Below are 20,035 nucleotides of genomic sequence, written 5' to 3' on the forward strand. Positions count from 1 at the left end.
TGCTTGAGCCAGACAAGTTATTTTTTATTGGCTTGAAATGTGTAGTGGCTAATTCTGATTATTCACACTGAGCTGATCACAAAATATCAAAAAGAAAACATAGGCCTGGATGTGTAGTCTAATGGTAGACACTTTGTCCAACATACCCAAACCCTAGGTTCAAGCTTCAGCACTGAAAAGGAAAAAAGACAGACAACAAAATGAAAACAGCAGCATGGGTATAAGGTGCATCACAGACCAATTGGTCTTCTTCAATGTCATCTGTAACAAAAAGGTTTAAATTAAATAGAGCTATATATATCCATATGGATGATCTCATAACTACAATGTTGGGGAGCAGCATGAAACCATTATATAAAGCCTAAAGACATGCAAATGTGTTAGAGATGTATAGAACTGTACTAAAATGCCTAGGCTCAATAACACAGGATTTGAGATACCTCTCTGCCTTTGGAGGAGAAAGGCAGAAAAAGGTTATCAGCAAATACATGGAAATTATGATTTTTGTTTACATTTTGAGACAGTATGTCACTATGTCGCCCAGGGTGGTCTTCAACGCACCACCCTCCTGTCTCAGCCACCCACATACTGGGATTACAGTCAGGGGCCACCATGCCCAGCTCAAGATTCTTTGTATTTTTATATTTCTAAAATATCTCCGACTTTTATTTAAAAGAAAAAAAAAAATCTAACACTCAATTTATTATTCTATAAAGGACAGGATGATAAACAGGGAGGAAAGGAACATGGAAAAAGAGGGGCGGAGATAAGACACCAAGAATGGAGAGACATGTTATTTGTATGAGTGGAGGTCTAGGTCTTGAAGTGGATCCTAAAAACCAATAAACTTCTGAATATCTATGCTTGTAACAGAGATTAGCGATCAGTTTTGGTTACAATAATGGCCCCAAGGGGCCTCCAACATCTACCAAATTTTATATCATGGCTCTATACTGAGCTCATATCTTAATTAGCTCATCCCAGACAACCAAGATTTATCATAATATCCTCAGCACAGACCATGGTTACACCCTTTTATGAGACAGCTTATTTTTGTGGTTAACGATTTGGGAGTTAGAAAAACCTGGGTCTGTCACAGTCCAACTCCACCAATGACAAACAGACAGACTCCAGCAAGCTATCAATCTCTCTAAATTCAGAGTCCTAATCTGCAAAATGTGGTACACAACAATTTCACTGGTTGACTGAGTTATAGTGCCTGTCCTGAACTTAGCACAAAGTAAAGGAAACGGTAAATGCTTAACAAAAGTGACTTATTAAATTTAACATGGGGGCCACAAATGTAGCTAAGTGGCGCCATGCCTGCCTGGCAAATAAATGCAAGGTCCTGAGTTCAATTCCCAGTACCGGGGGGAAAAAAATAAATTATTTAACATGAACAACAAATATTACACATTTAATTATATATACATATTAAATAACAAAAATATCTTTCAATTCTAATTTGTAACTGCCTATTCGTTTCTGAAATGTTATTTTTAAAGGAATCTACAAAAACACTCAAGACACCCTTACTCACAATTATGATCTACAGGGCTAAGATTTAGCTCGGTGGCACTGAGCCTGCCTCACAAGCACAAGGTCCTGAGTTCGATCCCTGGTACTGGAAAAAAAAAAAAAATTATAACCTACAAACTTCAGAGCATTCTCCTACAAATCCTGAAAGTCAACTTGACCAGAAAAGTTTTCTTCAAAAAAAAATTTTAAAAGGCAAAAGTCAATGCCAGACAACACTGAATTCTGTAAGTCCATGTCTTAATTATATTTCTAACACACTTTCTAGAAGTGAGAAAAGGCTCCCTGTTTTTATTAACTGTGGTTCCAATGCAAGCAGTTCACCCATACCACTCACAGTCGACAGCCATGAGAAGCACGATTTGTGGCCACCTAATAAACTGCACCATGCTTGACACAGATGGGGCCTCTCTTCACAGGCTCTCACTGATCAACTCAGAGATATAGGTGAGGCAGGTGACAGCCCGCTATTGGAATCACAGGCCACAGAACTCAGGACAAGCTCTCTGGAATGTGTCCAGGGGACTTTGAGGCTCCCTTTGTACAGAATAGGATTAGCTAACAGCTCTTAGGAAAATCCCTGGCTGTGGATTTACCATAACAAATACAAGCACCAGTACTTAAATTGTTAGGGATTCCAGCATATTAAACACTGGATTTAAGTCCTCAACAAGTCACACCTGATCCTAAGTGTCCGAGGGCTGCAATCATTGGTGGCTGTCACCTCAGCACCTAGAGCAGAGCTTTTTTCCCCATCAGCTTTCCCCATCAGTTCCCCAGCTGAGAGGCCTGCTGCTGACCGCTCCCCTCAGCCCGAGACTGGATTTCCAATTGCCCTGGCAATGCCTCCCACTTCAAACTGTGAAGCAGAAATAAACTGTAAAACCTATTTCCCCGAGACTCCACTGAACTTCGATTTGCCACCTTATTTTCCAGCATCCTGAACTGTATTCCAACTTTGTAAATCTTTCCAAAGTCTGACAATTCTCTCTTCTTGGTCATTGGTAGTAAGGATTTTGGCAAACAGGGTTAGGAGTAGTAAGTACTACAAGGCCAGATAACTACTCTATGGGTTGGTCAGAGCCTTTTTCAGGCAAAAAAAACCTTTAAAACATGGAATAGCAATTTCGATGACGTGTCATAACCATTCATCTCTGAGTGTTAATTTTAATCACTTTACAAACATCAACTCATTTAGTCTAACTAATAACCCAATACAGCAGCTAGTATTAGAATCTCCAGTTTACAGAGACAGATACAGGCTGGGCGTGGTGGCACACACCCCCAATCCCAGCTATTCTGATGACTGAGGCAGGAGGACCCCAAGTTCCAAGGCAGCCTGGCCAACTGAGTGAGACTATCTCAAAACCAAACTTTAAAAAAGACCTAAGAATGTAGCTCAGTGGTAGAGTGCTTACCCAGCTTGCTTGAGTCCCTAGGTTCCATTCCTAGTCCTACCACCAAAAAAAGAAAAGCCATCAAAGGAATCTCAGCGGAGGGCAGGGCAGAGAAAGGGAATGTGTCACAAAGACAATGAACATCAGGTTTACTGAGGGACCAATCAAGTGTTCTAAGTACATAGGACCCACTCTAAATGGACTCAAGGGCCACCTACAGTGGGAAAAACAGGGCAGCTTTTTAACTGTCTGGTCTCTTCTAGCTCAAGCTTAACTGTAATTATTTTCACATCCCACCTACATTCACAAGGAGACCAATTCTACAGCAAAACTTCAAGGAAGAGTTTAAGAATCACCCCAGATGATGCCCTAAACATCGGCGGTTCCTGGCAAAGAATAATTCAAGCATTGTTTCCCATTCAAAGAGTAATTATATTCGCAAGTTATTTGCTTTTCAAGCTCTTTTCTGTACCTCTAACTCCACTTCATGGGTGCATCAGCACAAAATTTACAATTGTACCACTCCATCGTAACGAGGTTAAGTAGCAGAAACCAACTCACACTGGTTTATTTTAACAAACATCTAGACAGAGGCTTCAGGCATAGAATAAGCTGTTGCTTGCACAACGGCATCAAAATTCCAGATGTAGTCACTCACTACTCCACTTAGTCTAGACTGGCTCTACTCCCAAGCCCATAAGGACAGCCATCAGCTCCAGGAATCGGTAGCATGGACACTAGCTTCTTAGGACCTCTAACAAAAGGCAACATTGTCCTGAAGTCTCCAGCAGACTTCCTATCAACTATCAACCAGAAGAGGGATCTGCATTCTTAATCCAGCTGCAGTGGACCCTTGACTTATGAACTCCATTGGTTCCAAGGGCTGGTATTTAAGTCAATACAGCTGAGATCAAGATGTCTACCTGGATACATGCTGTGGCTAACAAGAGGCAGATGGATCTCCCACTAACCTAATTAAGCCAAGTTGTTCATATGTGAGGCTGGTTGTAACTTGAGGGCCCACTGTACCAGCACAGGAAATGGGTTTTCCATTACCAAGTTATGAGTGTAGGAATTTGTGGTTCTCAACCTTGACTGCACATTTTTACACTTTTATGAGGGGGGTGAGCAGCTAAGATTGAGAATCACTGGGTTAGACTAGTCAGGATTACCATTAACTGCCTCTCCCAGAGTCAACTAAAAAAGGGTGTAGACAACCTGAATAAAACCTGGATTAGTCAAAGCTGAAGGGAAGATACAATATCTGGTTCAATTTGAATACATACACAACCACTTTACAAGTTTTTTTATTCAATCCTCAAAAAAAGAAAACCAGGGCACAAGTTTACAAAGAAGTGAAATTCTTTTAAGTCTCCCAAATTTGTGTTTAATGTAAAGAAATTTCCCCCAAAGAACATTCTCCAAATCAGTAAAGACAGCCAAAGAGATTTTGTGAAACATTTTCCTAAAGCAAACAAAGCAAAAGTCATTAAAGCCAAGGCTTAAAAATAATAGCAAAACTAAGTTTTCAAGACCCAAGTGCTAGTCCCAGCTCTGCCACCAAAAAAGTCCTTTAGGTCCTTCTCATGTCTGGGATCAGAACACCCTCACTTCTGAGGGCCCCTGCAGCTTAACACACAAACATGAACAGAGCTAGACCATGCATTTACTGAAGAGCATTTTTTTTTTTGGTACTGGGGATTGAACTCGGGACCCTGCACTTGCAAGGCAGGCAATAGAAACACTGACCCAAATCCCCAGCCCTGAAGACCATTTTATATAACCACACAAGTGCTTCATAACAGTAAGGACTATTTTAAAATTTTTTTTTCCTACAGAAGAATATCTACTTCCTCTAGAAGCCTAATGCAAAATTTATGAGAAAAGCACATATGGCTCATTGCTGTTTCTGGCAAATATGAATTATATATTTGTATGAATCATAAACACCTAAAATTACATAGACTTTTGTAAGCCACGAAAGGCTTACAAAAGCTTAAATGGCACAGAAAGAGGACGCTGGTTATTCTAGGAAAGGAGTGACAATCGTAAGCAAGAACTAAAGAGCCATTTAAACAAAGAGTCCACTGAATTGAGTGAATCTCCAAATCTACCACAAGTCAGGGACCCTTTACAGTGCCTCTAAAGAGCTCCTCCCAAGAGCTCCTCCCATCCTTGCTGCTATCCCCAAAAGCACTTTACACTCAAATGTCCAATCATGTCTCTACAACAACTCTTTTCCATTATGTCAGGTTTCTGCTGAAAAACCTTCAATAATTCTCCAAGGTATGAGGACCACATTCCCAACCTTCTTTCCAGGGCCCTTCACAAAGTGAAACCAACCTCGCCATTCATCCCGGACTGCTCCCTGAGGTCTACTCCCTGAAACGCAATCTCTCTTTTCCAGCCAAACTGGTCTCCTCGCTCTTCCACCACAGCCAGTGTTCTGGTTTCTTCTCAGCTGTTTCTGATCTGACAAGGTTCTAGCTCTTACTTAAAACACCAGTGAGTTTCAAAAGTCCCAGCAAACTTTTCCACCTACATGCTTGTCCCTGGCAACATTAGAATTCTTGTCATTTCACCTTTCAACTAACACACCTGCATTTCCTTTTTAATCATTCAGCACAGTGCACAGTTTCAAAATCTTCCTTAGCTTCAAGTGACTTCAATCACAGAAAAACTCAAGGGCCAGGGCCTGGGCCTCTGCTTCATTCTTTATTATCTCAATCACAACATTAACAAATGTTAGGTGCTGAATATTTGCTTATTACTAAATAACTGAACTCAGCAGTAAGCCTTCTGGTCCTTACCGCCCTCGGACTTCAAATATTTATGGCAGATATCAAAGACGCCTCAAGAAGTCCAAATTAAATAAATCCAAGGAGTATGTAGTGCATGTGAGAGTGTGGGCTCTTACCGGGCAATTAGAACAAGATTTACTAAAACTATTCTGAAGATACACAAATGGCTATTTTTGCAAAAAAAAAAAAAAAAAAAAAAGTGTAAAGCTTCTGGAAATGCAAACAATTTGACCTACTTGGGTTGTTATCTGCAGCTCCTCTTTCCAATGGCCTTCCCCGGACTCTCCAGACTCCAATGTTACAGTAAAGCTCAAACAGGTAAATGATTGGCCTACACGAGGGATGGCGAACCTTTTGCAGCTTTCAAGGATACAAAAAAGCTGCTGCAGCACTGGCCTGGAATAAAATTTCAAACGGCTTCATCAAGCCATTTACAAATGCTGTGGAACCTTATTAATACCTCCAAAAGGTACAGCCGGAGAAACTAAACACAGAAGAATTACATGACCTGTCCGATTTCCATGTAGCTGGGCCCTAACACTGGGGAAGAATTAAACTCCAATCTCCTGACTTAAACCTAACACACTTAATCTCGGACAGGAATTAGCAGTAAACTTTACGGAGCAAGTGGAGAAACGCCAGGGCTTTCCCAACTTGCCAAAAGCATGTGACCTGAAGCTGTGTTTTTGCACGGGAATGTAAAGTAATGGAACCAAACAAAATACCTTCCGATTGCTCATCAAGTGGCTTCTTTTGGTATAAAGGACAAGAATCAAGAGCGAGACAGTAATCCACAAAGTCAAGAAAGTCTAAATTCCGAGTTCCGAGGAGGAAGGCTGGCCCCTCTGCAGGGGCTGCTGCTGAAGTATGAGGCACGCTTCCTACTGGCAGAACAGCTACTGTGCAGTCACATAAATAGTTAACTACCAGGAGCCAAGCTGCCTTTGCCATGGGCCTCTCTCCACATCTGGCCAGCTCCAGAGAGAACTGCTACAGCCCCCAACCAGTACACAAGAGCCCTAAAACTTGGGTCTGCCCCATACCCAACCGGCCTTCTCCTCTCACCTCCTCCTGTCTAAGTTCACCCCTCCATATTTACAAACCTTCCTACCCACCACCCAACCCCTAGGACCTAGACGAGAGCCACGCACCAAATCACGTGTCCAAAACAAAGTATTTCCACTCCCGATTTTGCAACATCAAAGAGGTCGGAGATGCCAAAGCAACCTCGGAAATCACCCAGAGAAGTTGAGTGACTTGCTTCCAAAATTATGCGGATAGCTCGCTCAATTCTTCCCATTAAAATGTATTTCAACTCACTCGTTAAATATTAACCGGGCTCGGCACTGTGCTAGGGAAATGAGACAGTAGGTTGAGGGTATGTTAACCTGCCTAACGCACACGGTGGTGGGGGTCTTGAGCTGGGATACCTTCTCAGAAGTGGGATCTACAAACAAGTGTACAAGATACAAATTCCCAAGGCTGGGAATCACTGACTTGAGAAACTAAGTGATAAAGACCCTAACAACACAGGCTGCAGGATGCTGCCAGGACCCCCGTCTGTTTAAAGAAGGAAGAGGGACGCACAGCCAGCCTGGAAGGGGTCGACCCCTCCGCAGTCTGTGGCCACAGCACCAAGGAATTTCAGCCCAGGTCTCTCCTAGGCCCTTCCCGGCTACTCTACCTACACGATCTCTGTTTCGTTCCGACTGTTTCAAATCACACACCAAGGGAAGAAGCCTCGCGCCGGACCAGGGCCGAATTCTTTCTTTGCAGGCAGCGACCCTATCAACCCCCAACCTTTGAACCTTCCCCTGCCCAGGAGGTGGGAAGGAATGTGCAGAGCGCGTACAAAGCCTGGAGGCGGACAGCGAGCAACCTGGGGCGATAAGGTCGGGGAAAAGCAAAAATGACACCGAAAAGGTGCTGGTTAAGGGATTCCTAAAGAATTGAACAGCATCGGCTTTCAAGGAGAAAAAACAAAACAAATACATAGTTCTCCAGAGATTTCAAGCCAAACTAGACTAACAGATGCCTGCGAGCGTAAGAGGCCGAGCAGCCTTGGCGTGCTCGATCCCTGACTCGCGGCGGCCAGGGCCCCGCCGGGCGGCGAGCGGGGGAGCGGGGTGTGCGCTGAGCCAGGCGAGGCCACGCAGCTCCTCGCTCCCGCGCCGCGGAGGGGCCTGGGCGGAAGGGGCCTCCCCGCCCGCTGCCCGGGGAAGGGACGGCCCGGGCCCCTCCGAAGGCGACCTCCTGCTCCCCGGGCCTCCGCCCGGCCGCGCCCGCATCCTCACTTACTTTTGGTAGCAGCGATGAGGTTCTTCCCGTCCTTAATGAGCTCTTTGATGAACTTGTTAGTCCTCTCGAGCTCCGCTTCGTGCGCACGGATCCTCTCCCGGAACCACGGGCTGTCCAGGTAGCAGTCGCTGAACTCCAGGGGCTGCAGCCCCATGACTGCGGGCGAGCGGCGCGAGCGGCCCCGAAGCGGGCTCAGAGGCGCGGCCAGGTGCGGGGCGGCGCGGGCAGGAGGCCCGGGAGGCGCTAGCAGTGCGAAGCGCAGGGCGCGCACATCTCCGCCGGCGAAGGGATCCCCACCGCCCCGCGGCGCCCCGATCGCCGCCAGCCCCAGGCGCCTTCCACCGGGCCCGCGCTCCTCCTCTCCTCTCCTCCCCTCCGCCCGGCTTCGCTACCCTTCCCTTCCCCGGACGCCTCTTCCTTCTCTTCCCCACGCGCAGTCGCCCCTCCTCTTCCTTCCGAGGCGTCCGCGCTGTAGAACTGCGTCCCTCTGCTCTCCTCCACCCCCGGGCGCCCGCCCCTCCCCTCTCCTTCGGCTCCCGGCTTCGGGGTGACTCACAGGCAGCTCCCCGAAGTCGGGAACCGGAGGAAGGGGCGCTGTGAAGCAGTCGTCGACCCCCGCAGCTGGACCCCAGAACTCCGGCGGGCTGCTGGCGAGGATTGGCGCTTTATCTTACGGCCCCAGGCGCGGACCCTAGCGGCCTCCCGTCCCACCCACGCGTCCGGTTTGCAGCTGGAGCTCCTTGTGGCTCCACCTGAGCTCGCCTGCAGCCCCGCGGCTCCCCGGTGTGATCCGAACCGCCGCCTGCCTGGGGAAGACCGAGTGGCCAGACCGCAGAAAAGTTGATTCCGCTGTATTCAGAGCCTGCGATTGACTTGAGTAGGGAGAGGCGAGCTTTATTATGCTAAAAATAACCGGTAGAAAACAGACACCAGGATATATGTGGTTTTCACCAGGCGGAGGTGATGTTCAAATTCATGTCAATGCACCCGGTTCTGAACGCAACTGCCGCCCCCCTGAAACGTTAAGATATTTTAAATTATTGAAATGTGTGCCTAAAAGGAACATTAATTCATTCGGGTGGCTTTTCTTAATAGCAACTAAAATTATTAAGCAATTATTACGTGTCAGCTGCGCACACGCCTGTAATTCCAGCACAAAGGGCAAAGGGGGCTGAGGCAGGAGAATCACAAATTTGAGCCAAGTGTAGGCAATTTAGTGATTTAGCTAGACCTGGGGATGTAACTCAGTGTGAAGGCCCAGAGTTCAATCCCCAGTACAGCTATATACCGCATATCTAATTTTATATATGTTTATATATAAAATTACCATTACTGTGATGTGCACATTAGGAACTGCATACATTTTTCACAAACAACATATGTTTACATAAATTGGAATTACTAATGATAGTAACTGAAGGACCCTAGTTAGCAAAACAGACTCCATATTGTTGCTGGACCCACCTGCCTGCCCGTTAGAGGAACTCAAAAGGAGGAAGCTTAGAAACAACCTCCCCTTAGAAAGTCTTTAGAAACAACAATTCATCAGCTATTGTTTTACAAATGTCCTAACAGCAGGACGTTCTGCTTATGTACCTTTTGCTTGCTTTGCTAGTTCTATCCCTGGGGGGGGGGGGGCTAGAAACTGCTGGCCTCAAAGGTGTATAAAACATGTTTGTCTCCCCCCAGTCGGGGCTCGAGTCCGATGCTGAGCTCGGGTCCCGGCCGATAATTAACTCCTGTGTGGACTTAATATCGGTCTCTGGTTGGTTCTTTCTTGCTGGGTGCAACAGTAATATTACGGAGAAACTCCAAAGTGATTCTTTTTTGTTTGTTTTTTGTTTTGTTTTGTTTTTATGGTACCGGGGATCGAACTCCACTCTGAGCTTGGGAGGCAGGCAGCGGAACCACTGAGCTAAATCCCCAGCCCCAAAGTGATTCTTTAAAACATTCACACTCTGAGCATGTGGGTAATTAAAAGTCTGTTTGGACAAGGAGTAGTAGGAGTGTAACCCTCAGAAATAAGTTAAGTAAGCCTCCTACTCAATTGACTCTTTTGTTACAAAACAGCACCAGGAGAGCTTAACCCACAGATAAACATTACTTTATTGTCTGTCCATCCTCTAGGGACTTCAAGAGGGTTTACAAATCACTTCTATTGGTTGAAAGCTTCAGTTCCTAAGATCAGCAGGGGATTGGAGTCTGCAGAGGAGAAAAGAATGCAAGAGGCAAATAGGAGGAAAGCTACTCAAGAGTAGAAGTGGTGTAAACAAACCGACTGGCAAAGAGACCCAAAGCCCTGCCCAGGCCTGGGTTCTCAGGCCTTTCCCCCTGAAGGGGCTGCCTCAGAGGGGTTGAATGAACACGGCCCCACAGGATTGGCATTCCCTATATACCCAAGAGGGATAACACACACACACACACACACACATGTACAGATATGTTCATAACATTATTCATACTCACCAGAAAGTAGAGTCAACCCCAATGTCAGCTGTTAAATAAATAAACAAAATGCAGATGTATCCATACAATGGATTTTTTTTTTTCCAGTTCTGGGGATTAAAATTTAGGCCTTCACACTGAGCTACATCCCCAACCCTTTTGTTTGTTTTCTGTTTTGAGACAGGGTTTCACTAAGTCACAGAGTTGTCCAGGCTGGGCCGGCCAGACCTCCCAGGCTGCTGGGATCACAGTGCCCCACCGTAACAACGGAATATTAATCCACACGAGCAGAGGGATGCGGTACTGATACATGCCACAACACAGTGAACCATGAACACACTGAGCTAAGAGAAAGAAGCCTGTCAGCAAAGCCACTTGTGATAGCATCTATTCATGTGAAATGTCCACAACACTGAACTCCATACAGACAGGAGGTAACTACTGTTTTCACAGGGTGGGGGTGTGTATAAGGGATTTCTTTTGGGGAGTAAGTGAAAATATTTTAGACTTACATTTTGGTAATGGTTGCACAACTCTGAATATTCTTTTAATGAGTTGATTTGTTTGGTATGTGAACTATATCTCAAGAAAGAGGATTTTTTTTTTAATTTAAAAAAATAAGCTGCTCCAAGCAACTACTTGTCCTTCCATTCCCATTTCCACTTTCCACCCCCAGCCATTAAAACTGATGTACTCAATGTGGCCAGTTCTTTAGATATTTTGAGCAAAACAAGTTATTTAAACAAGTTTGTAACATGACCAAAAAAAAAAAGGCTAAGAGTACATCTCAATGGTAGATTATTTGCCTAGTATGTGCAAAGCCCTAGGTTTGATCTTCAGCACTACAAAAAAAATTTAATTATTACTTGTCACCACACACACGTGCACGCACCCACAGACACATGCTATTCACAAGCAGGTGGATATGATACTAAATAAATTGCTCTAACCCACGAGTGAAAGGGCTTAAGTATCCCTGTTGTACTCAACTACCTCGTGCCATCCATATGGGAGATGACCAGGTAAATGTGGAATGAATGAAAAGAATAAGTGAAGAGAACTATTTGGAAGTTCCAAGTCTAGTTTCATTACTTAATAGATGTGCATATTGGCAAAGGTGAATTTCTCTAAACCTCAGACTTACCATCTGTGAGATAGAGGCGGTGTCATCACAGCTGTTTTGATTGAGATGATTTGGTGAAATTGGGCTTGTAGGACGGGGGATTTAGCTCAGTGGTTTCGCCGCCTGCTGCACAAGCGCAAGGACCTGAGTTCAATCCCCGGTACCAAAAAAGAGAAAGAAATTGGGCTGTAAAAAGCCTGCTGAAAGTTGTGATAAGGGAGAAAAGAAGGAGAAAGATGGACTGGGGAGAACTGACTGAAGACAGGGCTGAGGGAGAGAAGAGATGAATACAGTGGACTCTCAAGTTCAGAGACTGGCCCGAGAAACAAACAACTTGGTTAATTAGGTTAATGGACGATTCATCTGCCTCTTGTTATCTATAGCATATGCCCAGGGAGACATCCAGATCGCAGCTGTATTGATTTACAATCAACCTGAGTTACAACCAACCCTTGGGAACAGATGGAGTTCGTAAGTCAAGGGTCCACTGTACATCCCTTTGCTATGGGAAAGATTTAGGGGCAAAGGGGCCCCTTCATCACAGCATTACACTGTTGAAGACAGACTTCAAGGAATTCGATCACAGAAGCAGATGTTACTGACTTCCCAGTTTCATCTTCAGTTCATTAATAAACTTGTCCCTCCCACGAGTACATGTTACCCTTCTGCTTCTCTGAGGCACTGTGCTAGGGCTGTTGTAACACCCAAAACAGTGTCTGTCCTCCCTGCACTTTTGGTCTTAAGAAGGAGACTTCCAATCAAACAAACAAGCACACAGATCCACGGACTGAAAGTTAAAGTGCTAGGGCTGGGTTGTGGCTCAATGTTAGAGGACTTGCCTACCCTATATGAGGTCCTGGGCTCCATCCCCAACACTGCCAAAAACGAACAAAAATTAAAAATAAATGAAAATACCATCGAGTTCAAGTGAAGAGGTCTGTGAGAGGTTATAATCACAGAACCTGGTAGATTGGGGATGGGGTCAAAGAAGGCCTTCGGGCACAAGTGTCATTTAATCAGTGTCCAGGAGAATCGGTGGGAGGTGACCATAAAATAGGGAACAGGAGTAGAACAATCCAGACCAGAAGCCAGCCTGGGCCCGCCCCTGGGGTGGTGCATTCCAGGGTTTGAGGCTGAGCTGGTCCTGACATCTCTGGGTGCTGAGAGTTGTGCAGAGCCCCTAGGCCATATTTTGGCCTCTGGGTTGTATCCTAAGGCTACTGGAAGTCTTGGGAGCGCTTTCCGTGTGGTGGTAACAGGATGGCCTTGTGTCACCGCACAAGCAGCTGTGCAGGGAATAGGGGTCCAGTCCGCAGACTGACCTGTCCGGTCAAGAAACAGCACAGCTTAACCCTCCAAGGTGGCACTGCAGACAGAGGGATAGAAACCAATCTTAGAGGGAGTTCCTAGGACTAGCAGTAGCCTAGATTTGGGAAATGAGCAAGAAAAAGTGTCAAAGATGGCCTCGGGGCTCCTCACAAGGTAGAACAGGTAGGTCACTTGGCAAAGGAACACGAGCTCAGAAGCAGTGCTGGTGGGGACTCCGGTGGCCAGGGCACTTACAGAGTCAGGCTTGTTAAGTCTGAGGGGCCTGGGAGACGGGCAGGCATTCACCTGAGCATTAGCTCAGTGCCTGGATAAGTTAAAGACTGAGTCCATGCAAGCTGGCAAGTTTCAGTCTAGACCCACTAGAGATTAACTCGGAGGAAAGCCTCCCTTCATGCAGGTTCCGCTGCACAGCGCAGCGCCTTTCCTGGATGAGTCACAAAGCGGCCAGCCGTGTAAAGTCCAGTGTGCCTTCTGCTGAGCGTTTGGAATGCTTCAGGCTGTTAGTCACTGGAAGTTAGGTTCAGACACACTCTAACAAAAAATTGAAACTCACAGGCAAGAGCCAGAAGTTATCTCTTGATATCTCTCCCTTCTCCTGTCTCACTAACATGCAGAAGGCCGGAAGTCAGTAGTCTCCCATGATACTGCGGGGCCTAGGGAAGCAGTACCTTCCATGCTCCGGTCGCCTCACTGTAGGAGGCGGTGGCCAGAGCTCCTTCTGAGCAGAAGGAAGGGAGAGTGTAAAAGGGCCCCCATCTGGCCAAGTCAGCTTGTTTTCTCAGCCTTCCCAAGCATCTTATATCTTATTTCTGCCTTTTTATCTCTTTGCCCAGAACTTAGTCACAAGGCCACACCTTACTGCAAACAAAGATGGAAAATGTGGTATTTTATCAGGTACTGTACATTCCCACCCTACATGAAATCTGAATTTCCCCACAAAGAGAAAGAGGACAATAGATTTTGAGCAGGCACAAACAGAAATGATATGAGGACAAGAAATAAAAGATCAGTCTTTAGATGTCTTCCAAACTGTATGTGAGAGGCTGTGTTCACTCTCACCAGTATTAAGGAAAACAAAACAAAAGAAATGAATATGCTCAAATGCTTCATCAATTATTGGACTACATCACAGCAAACCTCAGCCGAGAGGTCTGAGTTGTGAAGCAGTTATCCACACACCAGCTCCAACCCTCTTCGTATCTCTCAGCTTGGCCCAGCCAGCTCTGCATACTGACTTTAACCTCCAGAAAGCTTCCTTCCTAGCTAGGCACAGTGGTGCATGCCTGCTATCCCAGCTTCTTGGCAAATGGAGGCAGGAGGATTCCAAGTTCTAGGCCAGCCTGGGCAACTTGGCAAGAGACCCTGTCTCAAAAGTCCTTAGGACATATGTAGCCACTTCAGTGGTGGATCAGATGGGCAGACTCCTGGGTTCTAGCCCCAGCATGGGGAAAAAAGGGAAAAAGAAAAGAAAACAACAACAAAATGTTCCTGAGCTAGAAAAATGCTCCCCTATCATAGCTACTTCACTGTAATCAAACCGATTCAGGACACGGCCGTGCCCTGCTCACTGAATCCTGCAGGCCTGTCACCCAGCTAGGATTATGCCCAAGGGGTGAGTAAGGCCAAGCACCCCAAGCCACTCAGGGGCTACCATCTTGGTTAATCCACCGAGATACAAGGAAGCTACACAAGGAGCTTGTGAACTAGTCATCAGTAACATAGAAAACTGTGGTGCTTGTACAACAATGTGAACATATCCAAGTGTACTGCACCTATGCGTGTGAAAATGGTTAAAATGGTAATTTTTATGTAACCCCATAAAGAAAAGTATGAAGGAATAATAGAAGATCCCCCACCTCCCCTCTCTGGTAGCACCCTTTCTTTTTTTTTTGGTACCAGGGATTGAACTCGGGTCCTTGCACTTTCGAGGCAGGCGGCAGAACCACTGAGCTAAATCCCCAGCCCCACTGGTAGTGCCCTTTCTTAAAGATGAATTGTCACAGAGTAGTAATTGCCCATATGTGTTTGACATATTCACTACATTTTTCTTCTGGTGCTGGAAATTGAACTCGGGTTTTAATATATGCTAGGCAAGTGCTCTACCACCAACTCACAATTCCCAGCCCAACCTCAGTATGTTTAAAGAACTTTTCTCTTCATAGAACCTGGTGAGAGTTCATGACCTAAGCATCTGAGCAGTGTGCAATTTGAGAAGAACTAGGCTGAGCACACAGGCTTTCCAGAAAGCTGGGTAAGTGCTACAGAGACAACCTGGAATCTCTGCAGCTTCCAGGATTACAGTGGGTGCCTTAGTGTGACATGGAGAAACTCCCCAGAGTAGTTCCCCAGTACCCTTCACGTGTCAGATGTGCAGTTGTACTGGGGTACCCCAGTGGAAAGAGACAACCACAGCTCCTGCCTTTATGGAGGAAGAGAGAGAGAGAGAATGAAATCATTGGCACACACACAAACACACACACACGTGTTAAGGTAAAACTCCGAGAAGTGCTGGGAAGCTGAACACAGCGTGATCACAGGAGGCTTTGGACTATTGCAAGTGAGGCTATGATGACTGAGTGAGCCCTGCAGGATGAGGGGTCAATGGCAGAGGCGCCCATGAAGGGGATGTGATGTGGAGAGAACAGAAGCGTTTCTCTGTAAGCTTTGTGGGAAGCCAGACTAAGAAGCTGCCAAAGACCAGAAGTTGGAGCACCATGGGCTCAGATGAGGCTGAAGAGGGAGCAGCAGCCATCCCACACGGCCTTCACCAGGCTTGCTTCTTCCCGGGGACACTGAGCATGGGGTTCAGACTCCCCTGATTATTTCAAGGGAGGAGCACTTTCCAGCACCCCTAGACATCCTAGCTTAGGGACACAGCTTGGGACCTCCACGTAAGTTCTGGAACTACTGCACTGACCTAGGGATAGCTGGGTAATAAATATTGATTCAGTACTTGGGTGGGCAAGGCACTGGGGTAAGTACTGCAAGAAATACTAAGGGCCAAAGTCCCTGCTCTGAAGGTATTTACAAGCTGGCCTACTCACCAGGGAGAATAAGCTGACACTTGGATAATTGCAAAGCAAAGCACACCACTGCTTCCTACAGCCAGTCCGACAGCCTCAAGGAGAAGGAGGTGTTCCTAGAGAAGCTGGCAGGAAGTGAGCGGGGCAAGGGAGGAGGGTTTCCAATCCTCCCACGTGAGAATTCCTGTCCTCAGAAGAAATCTGGGAGTCTGCAGGTCAGCTCACACCCGGACCCCTCCCAGGGGAGTCCCTAGGCCTAACTGCGGCTTTCTTGCCCCCAGCCTTTGCAGACTTGGCCAGAGCAGGGAGCAGGGACAGCCGCCCACTCACTGTGTATGTCAGCAGGATTCTCCAATGTGCACAGATCCCCTCAGGCAAGTGCCTGACTTGGGACTTGAGGATCAACTCTTGTGACTTGAGGATCAACTCTTGTGACTTGAGGATCAACTGACCTCAGCAGTGACCTCCAAATGTACCCAGATAATGGAGATAAAAAGAGTAAGAAGAAAAGAGAAGAGCTCTGAAGAGTGTGCATTTCCCAGTGTGCCAGTGCCCCATCTGACCCAAAAAGAGGTTTCCACGGGGTGACCTTCAACGGAGCAAATAGCTAGCCACTGGGAAGCCACTCTTGACCAGAGGCATGTTCTGAGTCCACTGACACTTCAGTAAAAGAGTGAAAAAGTAAAAGTGGGTTCTCATCCTTTAACCCAGTAGTTTCAGACCTAAGAACATATTTTTCTTTTTTTTTTTGGTACCAGGGATTGAACTCGGGTCCTTGAGCTTGCTAGGCAGGTGGCAAACCACTGAGCTAAATCCCTGGCCCTAAGAACATATTTTTCAATGTATATGCTGGAGAAGAAGGAGAAGACAGAGGAGGAGGAAGAGGAGGAGGAGGAGGCAGGAGCTACAGCCTAACAATTGGAAAATGATAAAGGAGAGCATATCAACTCAACAGACTGAAAGGTTCATGAGCTTCCATGCCATTCACATGAGCATTTTTTCGTACCAGGGATCAAACTCGGATCATTGTGCTTGCGCAGCAGGTGCCAAAACCGCTGAGCTAAATCCCCGGCCTACGTGAGCATTTTTGCTGTGGGTGCTGGATGTGGCCCTTTTTTGTATACTCAGCTTCAATTCCGCTTCTCAGCAGCACCCTGATTTCCACCTAGGTAATCATGTTCTCACACATACGTCATCTTGGTAAAATCCCTGTGCCTGCCTCAAACTAGAAAATCTACAGAGATCCCTGTCACCTTTCCTCTTGGATCTGCCACGGCCCAGGGCTGGGCATGGGGCTTAGAAGCAGAGCACACTCTGTTTCCCTGGACTTTGACTTCTGAACGTTGGAAAGCCCTGACCGGAGAAACAATGCTCACCCGGTTCAGTCCAGAGAGGTGAGACAAGCAGGCTACCCAGTTTCTCCTTCTAGGCTGGTTCCTCAGACTTCAATACCCACATCATATATCACACAAAATGCCTTTTCCTTGAAGAGTCCAGAATGTGTTTTTTCCTTGCCACCAGAGAAAACTAGCAGATACTTAGGACCTTTGGGGAAACTGTAAGGTATTTGAACTTTTGATCTACCCGAAACGCAACTGAAACAGCAATACTGGCACGCAGGGAACCTAGTAGCCTATGGCACACACTGAAGAAACAAGTCATTAAGTTATCTTTGATCACTTTAATAGTACTCTAATATGTCCTCCTTTGCCTGGAACTCCCCTGCTTGATACTATTATCCTGGCATTTCCTCCCTTTTATCATTTCCCAGGGATTGTTCATTTCTCAGTGGGATTTTCCTATAAATAAAATCAGCTGGGACAGGTTTGCGATGCCCTCCACTGTGAATCTTCAGCTCCTGCCGTGGTCACATGTTGTAGTGTGAGACACAGGTAGAGTGAATAGAGTCCCCACGGTGACACGTAGAAAACCTGAGAGATCAGCACGGATGAAACTCCTCTCTTCTCCCACTCTTTCCGGAAGCAGTGCAGTAAACATATAATTTCAAGGAGAGCACTTGCTGATGACATAAAGCTCTCTGGGATATGATCATGTAGCGACAGCTCTCCTTCCAGGGACAAGGGGCCATAGGAGAAGGAGGTGACACTGTTACTCTTCTCTCTTCTGGCTTTTATTTTCTGCTATTGGGGATTGAACCCGGGGTCTTTAAACTGCGATACATCCCTTGCCCATTTTTAATTTTGAGACAGGGTCTCACCACTAAATTGCTAAGGTGGCCAGGCTAGACTCAAACTCCCCATCCTCCTGCCTCAGCCTTCCAGAGTACTGGGATTACAGGCATGGAACCAGCTTCAGAGTGGCCCATGTAGTAACCTTCGAGGCAAATGAGGTTACCAGGCCATGGTCTGCAGAGTGAACAGAAAGCATAGAAAAGTATAGCTGAGCATAAGACGTACAAGAAAATGAAGCCCTAGCAGAACAGCTATCAAGTTTGGAGACCAGTCTGAACTCTATCAACTGTAGTTGCTTGTCCTCTATTGTATTGTACAAATCTAGAATTATTCAAATACCTTACCATTTTCTAGTACTTTTTTTTTTTTTTTACAAAAACAAAATGAAACTTTTAGCAGGAATGAACTAAAAAAATGTGTGCATGTTTAACGAAAAGTACTGATTTCCTTTTTCTAAAAAAAAGTTGATAATCCCCTTATATAGAATTGTTCAACCTTTATCATCCTCCCCAAGACACCCACAGTGACCACATGAAAACAGAGGCCTATGCTGCCTTGGAGGCATCAGTATATGTACCCTTCAAATGTTCTTAGGAAGCCCAGGCCCAGAGACAACTATTTAACACATTCAGCTACAGCTCAGTGTTTACATATCACTCTGTTTCACTTAAGTCAAATGATTTTTTCACTTCTTCTGTTTCTATTGTTTTATTTTGATTTTTTCAGGGTTGGAGATTGAAGCCAGGGAGCACTAAATTACATCCCTAGTCCTTTTTTTTTTTTTTGATACCGGGGATCATCCATCAAATTCTTCCAGCGTTGATAGGAATAAGAAAAAAGAAATAGGCACTCGTGTTGTTGGTGAGAACACAAATAGGTACCTTATCCTGGAGACAATTTTGGTAATACTTATTAAAAGACTTTGGAAACACTGTCTGCTTTGAGTCATTTCTTCTTCATTTGAGAATTTGACGTACTATTTTTTTTTAGTAATTTGAAAAGTTTTGTGTAAAATGATCATGATTCTAACTTGTTTTTTTAGATGAGGTCTCAATATGTTGTCTGGGATAGTCTCAAACTCCTAGATTCAAGTGTCCTCCTGACTCAGCCCTCCCAGTGCTGAAAGTAGCCCTATGCCTGGCTCTCAGCATGATTTTCAAAAACCAACAAATGTAAACAGTCTGGCTTAGTTACTTTTCACCTTACTGAGACAAACTACCCACCACCCAGAGTTAAAGGGGAGAGGTTTATTTGCCTCACAATCTGTAGAGGTTTCAGTCCATAGTTGGTAGGCTCCAAGTCAGGGTGGGAGAGGGGCAACCCTTCCTGGTGGACCAAAGGTAGCAAAGCATGGAGAGAGCAAGGGAGAGGCCCTCAACAGGTCTTTCTGCCCCTTTTATCTTATGCAGACTACTTAGGGAGGGCAGCATGCACACCTTCAGTCCTGGTGCCCTTGAGCCCAGCACTGCACCATGAATCACTTCCAGAAAAAGCCACACCTATGACTGCATAAGGCTTGGGGGGACATCTAAGCACAAGCCATAACACAGTCTAAACTTGACTAGGGTAAGTCTTTTAATGAATTTAAAATCTATTTATGTAACTGAGCAATATGTAGGTATTTAAAATTATAATGTAGAAAAATATTTAATGACATAGCAGAAATGCTCCAATATAATGTTAAATGAAGAAGACACAGCTGGGTGTGGGGGCACACGCCTGTAATCTCAGCACTCTGGGAGGCTGTGGCAGAAGGATTGCAAGTCTGACCCTAGTCGGGCAACTTAGAGACTCAGCAAGACCCTGTCTCAAAATACAAATAAAAAAAGGGCTGGGGATGTAGCACAGTGCAAAGGGCAGGGATTCCACCCCTAGGTACTGGGGAAAAAAT

At 45.8% G+C, this 20,035-nt stretch overlaps 1 protein-coding gene and 1 long non-coding RNA gene across 10 annotated transcripts in view; one reads left to right on the forward strand and one right to left on the reverse strand.

The window, feature by feature from the left end:
- Positions 1 to 20,035, reverse strand: part of LOC110346568 (uncharacterized) — a 123,560-nt gene that overhangs the window by 44,767 nt on the left and 58,758 nt on the right. For 4 of the 7 annotated variants that reach the window (XR_015444004.1, XM_087193409.1, XM_087193408.1 and 1 more), the window contains 3 exons: positions 11,622 to 11,744; positions 10,499 to 10,526; positions 1 to 10,234 (listed from right to left, as the gene is read on the reverse strand). The exon at positions 1 to 10,234 is cut by the window's left edge and continues 44,767 nt beyond it. The gene's annotated coding sequence lies outside the window, so the exon portion shown is untranslated. Of the gene's footprint in view, positions 10,235 to 10,498; positions 10,527 to 11,621; positions 11,745 to 16,685; positions 18,319 to 20,035 lie in introns of those variants that run through there. The other 3 variants (XM_087193411.1, XM_087193412.1, XM_087193410.1) reach the window with 3 other exon arrangements.
- On the forward strand, positions 8,004 to 17,779 carry LOC147823358 (uncharacterized). Of its 3 annotated transcripts, XR_015444007.1 has the most exons (4): positions 8,004 to 8,150; positions 10,662 to 10,911; positions 15,092 to 15,180; positions 16,234 to 17,779. It is a non-coding gene; the product is annotated as an uncharacterized LOC147823358 (long non-coding RNA). The 3 variants fall into 3 exon arrangements; XR_015444006.1 differs by having other exon boundaries at positions 15,092 to 17,779; XR_015444005.1 differs by lacking the exons at positions 15,092 to 15,180; positions 16,234 to 17,779 and adding an exon at positions 11,984 to 12,250.

The sequence above is a fragment of the Heterocephalus glaber genome, unplaced genomic scaffold, assembly GCF_053883595.1.
Source record: "Heterocephalus glaber isolate CG9 unplaced genomic scaffold, H.glaber_assembly_v1.0 deba00001588, whole genome shotgun sequence".
Lineage (NCBI taxonomy): Eukaryota > Metazoa > Chordata > Mammalia > Rodentia > Bathyergidae > Heterocephalus > Heterocephalus glaber.